At 35.5% G+C, this 14,867-nt stretch overlaps 1 non-coding gene across 1 annotated transcript; it reads right to left on the bottom strand.

Annotated features, from left to right (window-relative positions):
• Positions 1 to 529: 529 nt before the first annotated feature.
• On the bottom strand, positions 530 to 601 carry TRNAQ-CUG (transfer RNA glutamine (anticodon CUG)). The gene has a single exon. It is a non-coding gene; the product is annotated as a tRNA-Gln (tRNA).
• Between the last annotated feature and the right edge of the window lie 14,266 nt (positions 602 to 14,867).

The following is a 14,867-nucleotide window of genomic DNA, read 5'->3' as shown; positions in this document are numbered from 1 at the left end:
TAGTTCCCCTTTCCTTGTAAGGCTTGCGATTGTATTTAGTTCCCCTTTCCTTGTAAGGCTTGCGATTGTATTTAGTTCCCCTATCCTTGTAAGGCTTGCGATTGTATTTAGTTCCCCTTTCCTTGTAAGGCTTGCGATTGTATTTAGTTCCCCTTTCCTTGTAAGACTTGCGATTGTATTTAATTCCCCTTTCCTTGTAAGGCTTCTGTTGCATTAACGTGAGCAGTATCATAGTAACAATTAATGTGAATATTATTATCAGAAGGATCTTTTTTACCATTTCGACTATATGAAGGGCACTATGTATGTACTCTCTTACAAATTTTATTGACTTGACTTGACCAATTTAACTAGAAAATTGAAAGAATGATTCAGAGAACTAACACAGTAAGACCAACTTTATTTATATCAATTCCTAACTTCTTTCCGTTTATATCAAATAAATAAATTTGTGAAACCCGATAATATGTTGGTCATTGGTATAAGATTTAACCAGTCGGGTGGATAAGGTATAAGAAAAAAAATATCAAGGTCCCACCGAGATTTGAACTCGGATCGCTGGATTCAGAGTCCAGAGTGCTAACCATTACACCATGGGACCGTTGTAATGTTACAGCCCCGAAGTCATGGTAGTATAGTTGTTCAAATGGTACGCAGCATGCCAAATAAATAAATAATAATGGACTTTAAAAATGCAAAAATAAAAAGCGACGAAAGGCATTTCATTTGCATTTTTCTCACAAGATTATAAAAATAGATAAAAATGGCATTTTACCATTAATTCTAGTATTAATTGTAAGTTACGTAACTAACCAACGTTGAAATTGAACATTTTACTCTCACTGGAAGAACAATGAATTTGCTTATTTCGATGTTAATGTACTGTACAGTAGTTTGGTGATAATATGCTTCACTATGATAGACATGTACTATTTCTAGACCAGGATTCACTATCTCTTAACGTAACTACCTCCTGAGCTGCAATACCAACTAGCTATTATCTGCTCCTTCCGGGAATTCAACACGTTTTCAGTCGCTAACTTATTATTCTTGTAAATGTCTCATCTCAGTCAATTTGATTTCTTTTTTTCTGTTGGGACACTTTCTATATAAGGAAACATAAACAGTGTTGCATGAACTGTTTCTGCTTAAAATCGTCCTCTAAAAATGTCATCCCAAGATTGAACTATCAATTCTAGGTATTTTAACCCTGGTATATACTTAAAAAATACTAAAGTGAAAACGTGGGGTATCAGGGCATCCCATTTAATTAAATACAGTGAAACCTCCCTTAACGGACACCTCTATAATACGGACAGAGTTTTTTGTCCCGGCAAAATTATATGTTCTCTTACGGAACAAAACCCTCTCTTTAACGGACACTCTCAGATACGGACGCGGACAGTCCTTTTTTCCCCCAAACGTTTCAATAACCTCTTCATAACGGACAGGAATTTTTCTCGGTTCTGCGATATACGGTGTATTACAGGAGACAGAAAAGTCTCCTCCACACAAGTGTATCTATCATGAGTATAGACCTGGTGAACCATCAAACAGAACAGCTTCAAACTGAACTTGAAATTCTTCTTTGTTTATGCCCGCAATAAACTGTTTTCTGATGGAAATCCTAGAAAAACTTCAATAAGTAAAAACACTCATGCAGGGTCAGTCGTAAGGCCAAGAATTCCATGCAAAAGATCTTCCCTTCCCTAACAAATTTAGTCCTTTTTCATCTAGGCCTTGCATCTTTCCCGACAATTTCTTAAATAACAAAATATTGTTTGTTTTACAATAACATTTTCAACGAACAATGTCTCCTCTCTTACGTTTTTGGAAAAGCAACATTTTTCTTTTACGTATGATAATGGAACAAGTCTGGGTTTGGGGTTTTCGCGGCTTCCTTTTCACTTTTACTAAGAGGATATTCTTTGTGATTGGGACTGGGTCAATAAACATATGCGCTTCCAATAACTTGCCTTTTCATCCATTCCGCCAAAGAACTAATGTATTAACACATTCTCCAGTAATAATAATATTTAACAGAAATGAATTTCTCCTTCATCCCTCCCAGTAATTCAAATACGTACTAAATAGAGTATTTTCATATTGAATTTTCCGTATCTACGCTCATACATAATGCATTTACTATATATTACTGCATACAATTACCATTGTGAGAAAGTAAATTTCTGTAACCTCTCTGTAACGGACACCTCTCAATAGCGGACAAAAATTCATGTCCCGTTGGTGTCCGTTATTCAGAGGTTTCACTGTACTACTAATCAATAATAAACAAACTTTAACAAATCTGTATTCCTTTATCATATAGAACAATGCACAATAGCAATTTCTTTGTATTTTAAACAAAGGTAGTTACCGTACTTCTTACTGCATCAAATGCATTCATCCATTTTGTGCTCAGCACAAATAGCCATCTTGCACCTACTAGAAAAATATTTTGTTTTTCTGTCTTTGTTCCTGGGACATATTCAACATCGTTCTTGCTTCCGAAGACCAGGTGTTGAACCACGTATAGATGATGGTTGGTCTTCAATACCAAGAATATTTTTGATGCCAATAGACACATTCATGGGAAGATTTTACATTAGGTGCTTCTTCATATAGGGTCTACCTAACTCCATCCCCAGTTCTCTGAAAACTCCTTACATAAGATTTCCTTCTGGTCACCTACATTATTGGAGGACAGAAGCATTGTGCTAACACCAGCTTGATCCAACATACCATAAAGAGAACTCAAAGGCGATCGGCGCATTTTCCTGTTGACACTATATATGTGAAGTAACTGATCGAAACAGACAATATTTCCTTTTGTTTCGTTGTAGTGGTCTAGTGTGTTAACCTACTTTCACCATTAAATAATATCACATAAATGCGCGTAAAACGATTTTCGATAACACTGGATTTCACAAACGTAAATACACACATGGGGTGCTGCAGAACCCAACACCTTATTTGTCTTCTACTCTAAAACGATAGGTAGCGTACGCGCCTTTGGCGTGGCAGACCCGGGTTCAATTGCCGGCCGGAGCTCATGTGGTTCAGATTCCACGCTAATTAGTAGGTCCCGTCTCATATAGCCTCGTTGCTGAAAGGGGCGTTAAACTCCAAATCAACTCAACTCATCTCTAAAATGATAGAAATGGTTTGACAAATACCATCGTGAATGTCACTATCTAAAATGAGAATATACGGAAGTACCAACCAATAGGCCTGAAAACAGCGTCACAATGGCGATTAGTGTAACTACTGGGGTACTCCAGCACTCCATTGTGTATTTCAGGCTTAAAAAGAAATGTCGTATGCCATGTGGTAGACTTACCTATGAAACATGGACAAGCTGGGTGAACCATTTTTGAGAGAATCGTAAGAAAAATATAATAAATCTCACCACCAAGAGTAAAGCACTCCTCATATACAGGGTGTTTCAAAACAACACCGACAATGTTTGGGAGGTGATTTCTGAAACCAAGATAAGACCAAAAGTGTAGACCAACATGGGTGCACAAATGCTTCCTTTCAGAGTTGTAGGCTGCAGAAAACATAAAAAAAATGAACTTTAAAGGTCCATAGCTCCAAAAGTAAGGGACTTTCCATAGTCGGGTCAAGACTGCACTTAGGAACTATTATGTTCCCTATCCAAATATCCAAGTTTCATAGAATCTTGCGGTACTTCCGCAACTACTTTTAAAAAGTACTTGGTGAGTACCTAAATTATATGAACGTAGCCAAACTCCCACTATCTAAATTGTTCCGTGAGTACCTTGCGATTCTGAAACATGAATTTTTGGATAGAGCTCGTATTAGTTCCTAAGTGAAATCTGCATACAACTACAACAGGTCCCATGTTTTCTTAGGTCAGAGCACTGGTCTTGTAAACCATAGATCGTGAGTTCGAATCTCACAGGAGGCATTCCACAGTGCAATTTTATTTTTTGTAAAATATTTTAAATGCCAATCGAAATGTTACTGCTATTAAAAATATCGATTAGAAAGCCGACACATTCAATATAAAATAATTTGGCGACGAAGTAACTCAGAGGCCAGAGGTGGGTGCCCCCTTGGAGGCTAACCATGCCTCCCCCAGACATTATGTATTTTAGTGTGAGTCAAATATCTTTCTCAGCAGACAAAGAATAGCTGCTCACGATATGGCAACACGGTAAGATATGTTTCTCTAAATATCAATTCATTTCTTAAATTTGCTTCAAGTAAACATCCCCGCACAAAACTTTCTTAATTATGTTTCCATTAAACAATAATCATTCATTCATAGTTTCTTAATTAACAAAAGGTTCTTGATGATTGAGGCGATGAACTCACTGGAAATTATTAGTTAATCTGAAAATTTAATATTGTATATCCTTTTTTTTTTTTACTCCTCTGGTATAATCTCGCTGCTGAAAGGGACGTTAAACCCAAAATCAACTCAACTCCATTTATTTGCAAAAGTTTACTTAGAGCAAATAATTTAGACATATCTACTCTTCATTTACCTATATAATGGCTTGTGATAGCATTTTGTAACTTCAGTTTTGTACGCAATCATGCATCAAGTCATGCTGATTGTAGCATTTTGTAACTTCAGTTTTGTACGCAATCACGCATCAAGTCATGCTGATTGTAGCATTTTGTAATTTCAGTTTTGTACGCAATCACGCATCAAGCCATACTGATTGTAGCATTTTATAACTTCAGTTTTGTACGTAATCACGCATCAAGTCATGCTGATTGTATCATACATAAAACAATCATTTTATTCATTTATTCACTAAAAGTATTTCCGATGCAGCATAAATGACATCTTACACTGAAACATTAGTAACACTGAAACGAACTTTTGAACAAAGTTTGCCAAAGCTTATGTATTAAAGGCATCCCTGCATTCGTCTAATGGAAAATCATTAGTTAGGATGCTTGGTATCGAAATTTGAACGTATTGAGTCCCAATTACGAATCGCCAACGCTAACCATTAATCTACGTTCGCTCGGTAAAGTTATCAAATTATTTTTCTGTAATTATTTTCGTAAAATATTTATTATTTTCGTGAACTAAAGAGTGAAAAATTGTACTTGGTTTCAGAATTATCTCTACTATAGTTTTAATCTACTACTAATAGTTTACGTTTATTATTTTTGTTCATATTTTTACATAATTTTATTTCTTGCAGAGACTATTCGGAGTAAGTGTTTTACTTGTATTTTAATAATGTTTCATTAAAGTTTAATCATATGTCGATTAAAGTTTCAAATTTTTAAAAGTTTCCCTTTCCAGTTATAACAGTGATTAGAAATAAATTTTCCTATCTTTATAAAATTCTTGATAGTTTAATATTTTTAAAGACATAATTCTGAATTATTTGCAAATATTCAAATAAATAGAATGAAAAGGATAACACTAAGAACTATTTTTTAAAAATAAAGGTTCTTGTTTAATGAATTGAGAGAAACAAAGGTAAAAAAAACTGTAGGCTATTGGATTTGAACTGAAGGTCACGGTAAAAGTGAAACACTTAGATAAAACACACTAAGCAATTATTCTCCAAGGGTAAATTAAAATTAACTTGGTAAACATATATAAGCTAATCACTAATATTAAATGTTTGATCATTTCGCATATTTTATGACATATTTCAATTTAGTCGTTTGTTTACGTATAAAATGTTTAATATCTAATGAATAATGTTATTAAGACTATGCCATATGTGTAATACCTAACATTATGAAGGATTTAATTTTAAAGAAGCAATGGGCATCTATGGCAAGTTGAAATTGGGGGGGGGGGAGACTAGAATCCTACTAAACTCCAACTGAATTTACGTCAAAATTATGAGTAAATGATAATTTACTTGAATTATGAGCTAACTGGATCCTCATACTATTTTTACCAATAGAATTGATAGGTTAAGCATGACGTATTTCTGCCAGTATTCACTGTTCATTTGTTTCCGATGAGTTCCAAAGTCGTGAGCTGCATATTTAACTTACAATGATTATATTTTACATTGACTTATAAATATTATAATGAAAGAGAAAATTACATTTTTTAAAAAAGTTTCTGAAAGAGATAAGTTTGAAGTCCAAGTAGATCAAAGATAAGTAAGGAGGAAACTTATTTGCATGAAAATTAAATGAATCATCCACCAGCCTATGCTTTCTGCACGTACCAGGTGTATTGTTTGGAACCGAAAATGTGAGTTTTAGACCCTTGCACTTAGATTTAGTGCAGTAGTGATAAAATCACTTAACTCACCCATTCACCATAATTTTCTTGCATTACTACCACAAATTTAATTTTACATACAATATGGTTTTTACGTAACTCCTTCTTGACATAGGAATTATACTCGTAATGTTTTTGAACGGGTCCCTTAGCATTCCAATTCCTTTGCTATCCTTATTTACTTCGTTTTCCGTTTTAACATTTGAGGTATACAATTTATTCTTATCATCTGGTTCCTCAATGCATTCTTTCCATGTTTCTCAAGCTGCAATTCTCTCAATAAGTTTATTTCTATCTTTAGTTTCTACATATCATAGTATTTTTCTCTTGCTACCTTTTATTTCCATGAAATTTATTTTCATATACATTATTAAGATTTCTCTATCTTTTTAATTCATCTTGTCATCTTTACTTCTATAGCATATTTCTATGTCTTTGTAGATTTCTATTTTAATTTGCAGATCAACTTTCTATAATTACATTTTTCCACTTCTCTGGCCTTCGCTCGTCATGAAATCCAATCGTTGCTGGTTAAGCAATGACAAAAATGTATGACTGAAGCCGAGACTACTTTGACTAACCAAGAAATGTAGCTATATATATATATCCTTGAAAGTGGTACACCTTGTCTCAAAAAGGTTGAGCGCATTCTTTATTGCTATTTCGAGGCAAAAATTTTCTAAGTCCAACTTCGGGTATCTTCGGGAAAAAGTAAACCAGGTTCGAACCTCGAAGCCAACCTTTGCAATCGGGAAAAATCTTGCAGATCTGTTTTTCTTCTTTTAAATATAATAAGACTTGTTACCAATTATATATAAAAAAGCAACATTGATTGAAATACTTAATGATACAATATTTCGAAACTTTGTATTAATGTCAGCTCATGCTTGTTTGTCATTTTGCTCTCCATACTTAATGGAATATTTAGATACGTAAACGAATCTTTCCATATGTAAAAGAATGGTGAAAGTTAAGACATAGAACATTATTCTCTCCTGAGCACTAAAATAAAAGTCAAAGTAGAACAAAAACAGCGTTTGCAGTGGATATGAATGTAATTATTATCTTAAATACAGCTATATATCGCTAGAAGTATTCTTCGAAGAGCGCTTGTGTTAGCTCACTGGTACGCCGTTGGATTTCAAATCTTAAGGTTGAGGGTTCGATTCACATCGGAGTCAACGTTTTTTTTATGAAATTCTATTTTCCGCAATGCATGAAAAATTATATAAAATAATTACATTAAAATACGTCAGTTGTATATATATAACATATAATCATTGCAGAATATAGTGATTATTATGTTTAAAATATAACAGGTGTTCACAGTACGTTGGTATTCTATGATATATGTGAACGTTAAATACAAATTAAGAAAATAATATCATCGCAATGAATAAATTATGTAGTGTATGTATTTGGAGCTATTTGTCATCGGAATTTACTTCTGAATTTTCTCATTACAGCAAGTGATTTACGCTTTCTGAAAGGTAAAGAGACTATTCGGGTATAAACAGAAATTATTATACAAACTCCAATCTTCGTTACAGACACAAAACTCCCGATCCCCAAAAGCATGTAAACAGGAAATTTACGAACACGAAGTCATGTCTAAGAGACTTATTTATACTCCAGAAAGAAGGCAGAATAGGATTTCTTTCCAAAGGATTTCAGTTCAATAATCTGCAAGGTTTTTGTATATGCATGTGGTCCCTTTCTCTCCGCCTCTTATATATATATATTGTGTGTATGTTCCATCATGTAAACAAACTTCCTACATATAGTACTTATAGTCTAAAAAGTACTCTCGGGGTAAGCTATTGGGAGTTGGAGGGGGATATATATAAAGTAAAAGCGATTGATATTAGTGTCGAATCCATAGTTCTCGTTGTTCCAGGTATTAATAATTACAACTCCGAAAGCGTTAAATTCCAAATTTAACTCTCATCGTAAAGCTCCTTTGTGGTTAAGCGTATAGCGTACACGCTTTCGGCGTGGGAGACCCAGATTCGGCCCCCAGCGAGAGCTCATGTAGTTCGGATTCTACGTTAATTAGTAGGTCTACGTCTCATATAGCCTCACTGCTGACGGGACGTTAAACTCAAATTCAATTCAATCGATTCAAAACCCATTATTATGGCGGGCGATAAAGGATGAAAAATAAAATGTCTCAAGTGACTGAGATTAGTGTCAAATCCATAGTTTGAGTTCGTGACACTATTACAAACACAATGTCATTTAATGCCACGTTTTGTATGAGCGACTATGCCACCTGGATTTTGAATTTACAGGAGCAACATCTAAAGCATTGCTCACACAGCTCTAAATGTTTTGATGTATGTATACGTGTATATTCCAGCGAAACTCCGGAATGTCTGGAGCAACTTTTACCTAACATGGGAGACATATTACTTTCAATCTAAGAAAAAAAATATTGTGGAATTGAGATACCTCAAGGGATGGAAGTTGGGAGGAGTGACATGTAAAAATAGTGTAAAATGACTGATTGTAGAGTGTTATCCATTGTTTTCTGGGTCCTTGAGATGAGTAGTGAGGCAATCAATGGCGTTATATCCAAATTCATCCCCGTCTTCACAGGATGAGGGGCTTGGAGATATGATTAATAAAATGTAAAAACTTACTTAAATATTTGTCGAAGTAATAGTTTTCTGGGGTCCGAAAGCGTTTCTAAGAACTTTGGAATGTAGTTTGTAACCACTTCAAGATGGGCTCTTTAATCGTATCAATTTCTCACCTTAAGAAGAAATTACCATCTCAACTGGTATATGTATCAAGCTAGCCTTCGCAATCAAGAAAAAAATGTGTAGATGTATGTTTCGTCTTTTAAATGATATATTAAATGTAAAATCAGAGATTGAGTTGAGTTGATTTTAGTTTAGCGTCCCTTTCAGCAGCGAGGCTATATGAGACGTGGACCTACTAATTAACGTGGAATCCGAACCACATGAGCTCCCGCCGGGAATCCAAAAATCAGAGATTGAGTTGATCGGTGGGTCAAATGGGTCAAGATTTGTGAGTGGGTCAGTGGATCGTAGGTCAACAAGGCGTGACCCACTGCGAAACACCATCACTGTGACTCACACTGACCCATTGACCTACCAACCCATTCTGCTCAGTGCCTTCTAGATAGCATTTTCTGAACACTGGCAAGTTTGTCTACGTTTTACTTTCAAGACCTCCATTTTTCTTCTTTACTTCATTTGGTTTCATTTCATGACAAAAGAATTTCAGGCTCTTTTGGATTTTAATATTTCCAGTTGTAACAATGTCAATAGGACTTACTACTTGGCTTTTGAGATGCAGGCTATGAGATTTTAGAGGAGCTAACTACTGGAAAAAATTGATTTATTACAAATATAACCTCTTAAGTCAGTAGAGAGGATGGCGTGGATAATGGATCAAATTTAATGACGATGTATTTTAGTGGGTCGGAGTAGGTGACAATGGTTCAGAGTTGTTTATAGTTGGTGGTGGGTCAGAGTGGGTCATGGTGGGTGAATGGGTCACGTTGGGTCATTGTGGGTCACGATGTGTGGTGGGGCAGTATGTTGTGGATCCAGGTTTTATTGACCCACACCATCTTTAGTCAACATTGCACTAAAAAGGAGAGTCTCCGAAGGTGCGCGTCGGCAATTTTCTCAAATTTTGCACATAGATATTAATAGTACCCCACCAGAAAGCAATAAATCTCGAAACGGTTCACAGTACCATCTCACAGAACTCGAAATAGAGGGATTTGTTTGATTGGATAAATTAAGACCTCAATAATTTATCCTTCTACAAGCGAGATTATCTTCATCTTTTCCGTGGCGAAGTCAGAAGAATATGCGGCAAGTAAACTTAAGGTTGAAGGTTCGCGCCCACCTTGGGATACTTGCTTTTTTTTTTCTAGTGTTTTTTACACTCACCTGAATATAAACAAATCAAGCATATGGGCGATTTAACATAATTTTGGGGAGGAATTTTGTGGTTCGTTGGAGTTTCGTCGAGTCTCTGCCGCTGGTGGTATAATTTTCAAAACCGAAGTGGGGCCACCACGGATCGTACCTGCGGAATCACCAACTTTTGGCGAAAAGTCGCCAGTTGCGCATCGGTGGTCCACTGACGCTTACGGCATGGGGGCTTGTATCTGAAAACTAAGAGAATAAAGAAGCATGGTATCCATGAAGCCCGTTGACACTAATAAAAGTCTGAAACGATGAAACAGATGTCAACACCGGAAAACATGTATTTTATAATTTCAAAGGTACCCCGTGTCGAGGAAAAAGATTTGCCCCAAGGTTCACCGGAGGGTCTCAGGAGGGGTGCAACTAAAAATTTGAAAATGGCAAGGGGAATCAAGTAGTATGTCATTTAAAAGTATTACTAACATTTATTAAAAAAATGGTAAGAGTCTCGAGTCTTTATACTAACTTGTGCAAAATAGCGAGCGTTCAAGATGGTAATAAATCCTTCATTGAAAACTCCGTGACCACCTCTACAAATGTGAAACTGTGAAACTATCCAGAAGAGGTAAACACTTGTCTTACCATTGTAAAAGTATAATGCACCAAGGTAAAACAAGAAGCGACCCATTATGGGATTATTACATCACTAATATTAAATTCTACGTTCCACGATTGTGTCTTTAAGCTAAAGGACAGGGTGATTGCTAATTATGAAATTAATGGTAGAATACAGAATGGACCCACCACCAACTATGAACCACTCTGAACCATTGTGACCAACTCCGACCCACCAACGTAATCAACTCTGACCCATGATCCACGTCCTTCTCTCCATTGACTAAAGAGGTTACACTTGAAAAAAACAAGACTGTGAAATTTTCACTTATCGGAGTTTGAATTCCTACCGTCAATCGCTCAAGCACCGCTCTGTTACAATACCGGTGAATCTGACCTTTACAATATACAATGGTAAAGTGTTTTTCATCTTCCAAATTAAGATGGATTTAAATTTATCATATATAATTATTTCTTTCTTGGCTTACATATACGTTTCATTAGAAAACAGGTTGAAATTTGAAAGAATCAAATGAAGATAAAGTAGACCAACGTAAGAAAAAGAGAAAGAAAAACTAGTTTTCCATATAATTAAGCATGCCGTACTAATTTAAAATGCTCATGAAATTAAGCTTGGAATACAAATGTTATGTCCATTTTTCTCACAACTTTATGGTTTGTTTGCCTTATGCTCTAAACGATTCATATATTAAACACCAGCTTCAGCAATTATTATAATAGAAAGCAGTGGGTATAAAATGCAAATGACTGTACTTTTCATTCCTCAATGGGTTCTCAACTAATATCAATCGTTTTCGATAATTTTTACAAATCAACCCACTACCAATTTCCAATATATAGAAAATCCCCCCCCCCCCCGCTCATAAAACACATTTTTAAAAATGCCAGGACACGTTCTGTTTATTTTTAATAAAGAGTTATATACTGAATTTCATCTCTCTAAGTTGAACTGCTTGTAAGATACTCAGTTTCTTGCAAAAATTCGGACACCTACTCCCCACTAAGGATATGTGTTATAATGAAAGTGATACGCGTATGATAACTTTCCAGTTGGGATTGGGGCCTGATTATATACCAAATGTCATTTCATTTGACTTTGCAATTTGATCGTGATAATCACGCAGACATAGTTACTTTCAGTTTTTTATACTATGTATAATAATTCATATATTACAGGTGATTCTTTTTTTTTTTTTTTTTTTTTTTTTTTTTTTTTTTTTTTTTTACAGCAGTTAGATCCTCTAAAAGCTCACAAGCTGTATCTCAAAATTGAACTCCTATTGCTATTGCCACTCTTACAATTGCAAATATCAAAATCCAAAAATGCCTGAACTTTTTTTCATTAGAAACAAATGAAAAAATAAGAAAAATGGAGATCTTGAAAGTAAAACGTAGACAAGCTCACAAGTGTTCAGAAGATGCTGTCTACAATGCACTGAACAGAATGGGACGGTGAGTGGTTGGGGGTCGTTTCGTCCAAAGATATTTCGTCCTAAGAATTTTCGTCCAGAGACATTTAGTTCAAACACATTTGGTCCAGGGACATTTGGTCCAAAGGGCAATTTGTCCAAAGAACATTTTGTCCAAAAGACAATTGGTTCAAAGGACATTTCGTCCAAAAGACATTTGGTCCAAAGGACATTTCGTCCAAAAGACAATTGGTCCAAAGGACATTTCGTCCAAAACACAATTGGTCCAAAAGATATTTGGTCCAAAGGACATTTCGTCCAAAAGACAATTGGTCCAAAAGATATTTGGTCCAAAGGACATTTCGTCCAAAAGACAATTGGTCCAAGGGACATTTCGTCCAGGGATGTTTAGTTCAAAGCACATTTCGTCCAAAGAACATTTGGTCCGGTAACGCTTGAGGGTCAAGGGTTTCGCTTCTATTAGAAGAGTAAAAGTGATGCATATAACATTACAACTCACAAGTAATACGTCCCAAGTGTAACACTCTAATTTTGAAAAAAATAGGCAGGTAGATACTACACATAAAACAAACGAATACGTGTTTTTTCTGCGGAAAAGTGGTTTTAGGGAGGGGCAAAAGCCCCTACTCAAAATTTTGAAAGTTGACGCCCGAAAGGCAAGAAGAAGTGGACCGAAGGGAACGAAATTGTGCACAGATATTGCAGACTTAAAATGAGGGAATACGTGTTTCGTATTTTCCTGGAAAAAATGGTTACATGGGGCACAGACCCCTTCCAAACCTTTGATCACGAAATATCAAAAGTACTTATAACAGTATGTCAGATGTGTGTAAAGAAGATGAAGAATTGCAACGAAACTTTGAGTAGGGATAATACGCAAAAAATAAGTAAATACGTTTTTTATTTTCTGCGGAAGAACGGTTTTAGGGGCAAAAGTCCCCATCCAAAAGTTTGAAACTTGAGGCCCGAAAGGTCACAAGAAATGAACCAAAGTGAATGAAATTGTGCAGAGATATTGTAGACATAAAATGAGGGAATATTGGTTTCGTATTTTTCTGAAAAAAAAGAAAAGAAAAAGGTTTGGGCGGGATACAGACCACTACAAAACTTTGATCGTGAAATATCAAAAGTGCTAATAAAAGTATGTCAGAAGTGCTTAAAGGACATGAAAAATTGGAACGACACATTGTGTAGGAACAATACACAAAAACTAAACGAATGCGAGTTTATTTTCTGAAGAAAAACGGTTTTAAGGGACAAAATCCCCCACCCAAATTTTAAAATTTGAGGCCTGAAAGGCAAGAAGAAGTATACAGAATTGAATGAAACTGTGCACAGATGTTGTAGACGTAAATTAAAGTAATTGGGTTTCGTATTTTCCTTAAAAAAAAAAAAAAAAAAAAGCGGTTGTGTATATCACGGACCTTTTAAACTGTTGATTACGAAATGTCAAAAGTGCAAATAATTATACGTCAGAGGTTCTTAAAGAGTATGGAGAATTGCAACGAAACCTCGTATAGGGACAATTCGCAAAACAATAAGCGAAACGTGTTTTAATTTGTGCGGAAAAACAGTGTTGGGGCCTAAGCCTCCTCCGAAAAAAAGTAAATATTACCGTAATAGCGCAGGAAGTAGTGGACCAAAGCAAATGAAATTGTAGGTAGACATTTTAGAGACCCTATGTAAAATAAGGTCTTTCGTGTTTCTGAAGTGTGCCTATCCGTTTTGCTTCAAATTTGACACATCAACAGCAAACAGGAAATTAATCGACACGTGTTTTTGTTTATGCGAAAAATCATTGTAAGGGTTAAAGGTGCCTCCTGAAATGCTATAAAATACACTATACTGTTTGTGCTTGTTTTTGATCTGCCAAATTTGAAGAAATCAGATGGAGACACTTGTGAAACACGAAAGGCCTTATTTTACGTATCCAATATCTATCTTCATTCGCTTCGGTCCACACCTTCCGCCACTCAACGCCTCGGTCCGCTCAACAGTTTTTTTTTCTTTTCAGGAAAATACAATATCTGTGCACAATTTCATTCACTTCGGTCCACTTCTTCTTGGCTTTCGGGCGTCAACTTTCAAAAGTTTGGGTGGGAGTTTTTTCACCCTATAACCCTTTTTTCGCAGAAAATAAAAAACCCGTGTTCAATTATTTTTTGCGTATTGTCCATACACAAAGTTTCGTTGCAATTCTTCATGTAAATTTAAGCACTTCTGACATACTGTTACTAGCACTTTTGATATTTCATGAGCAAAGGTTTGGAAGGGTCCGCGCCCCACCCAACCATTCTTTCTAGAAAAACACGAAACCCGTATTCTCTCATTTTTCGTCTACAATATTTGTGCACGATTTCATTCATTTCGGTCCACTTCTTCTTGCCTTTCGGGTGACAACTTTCAAAATTTTGGGTGGGGGCTTTTGCCTCCTAAAACTGTTTTTTCCACAGAAAATAAAAAAACACGTATTTATTTATTTTATGTGTAGTATCTGCCTGTCAAATTGTTATCAAAATTGGAGTGTTACACTTGGGAAGTGTTACTTGTGTAGCTTCTTATTTCTAAAGGAAATTTTGAAATAGAGATTTATTCCGCAATTTTCTTTTCGATAAAACAAATATATGCTGAGATATTCAGAAAAAACGTAAA

The sequence above is a fragment of the Thermobia domestica genome, chromosome 8 (assembly GCF_964235325.1).
Source record: "Thermobia domestica chromosome 8, izTheDome1.hap1.1, whole genome shotgun sequence".
NCBI lineage: Eukaryota > Metazoa > Arthropoda > Insecta > Zygentoma > Lepismatidae > Thermobia > Thermobia domestica.
Note: the sequence above shows the minus strand (reverse complement) of the source record. Positions and strands in the feature narration are given on the sequence as shown.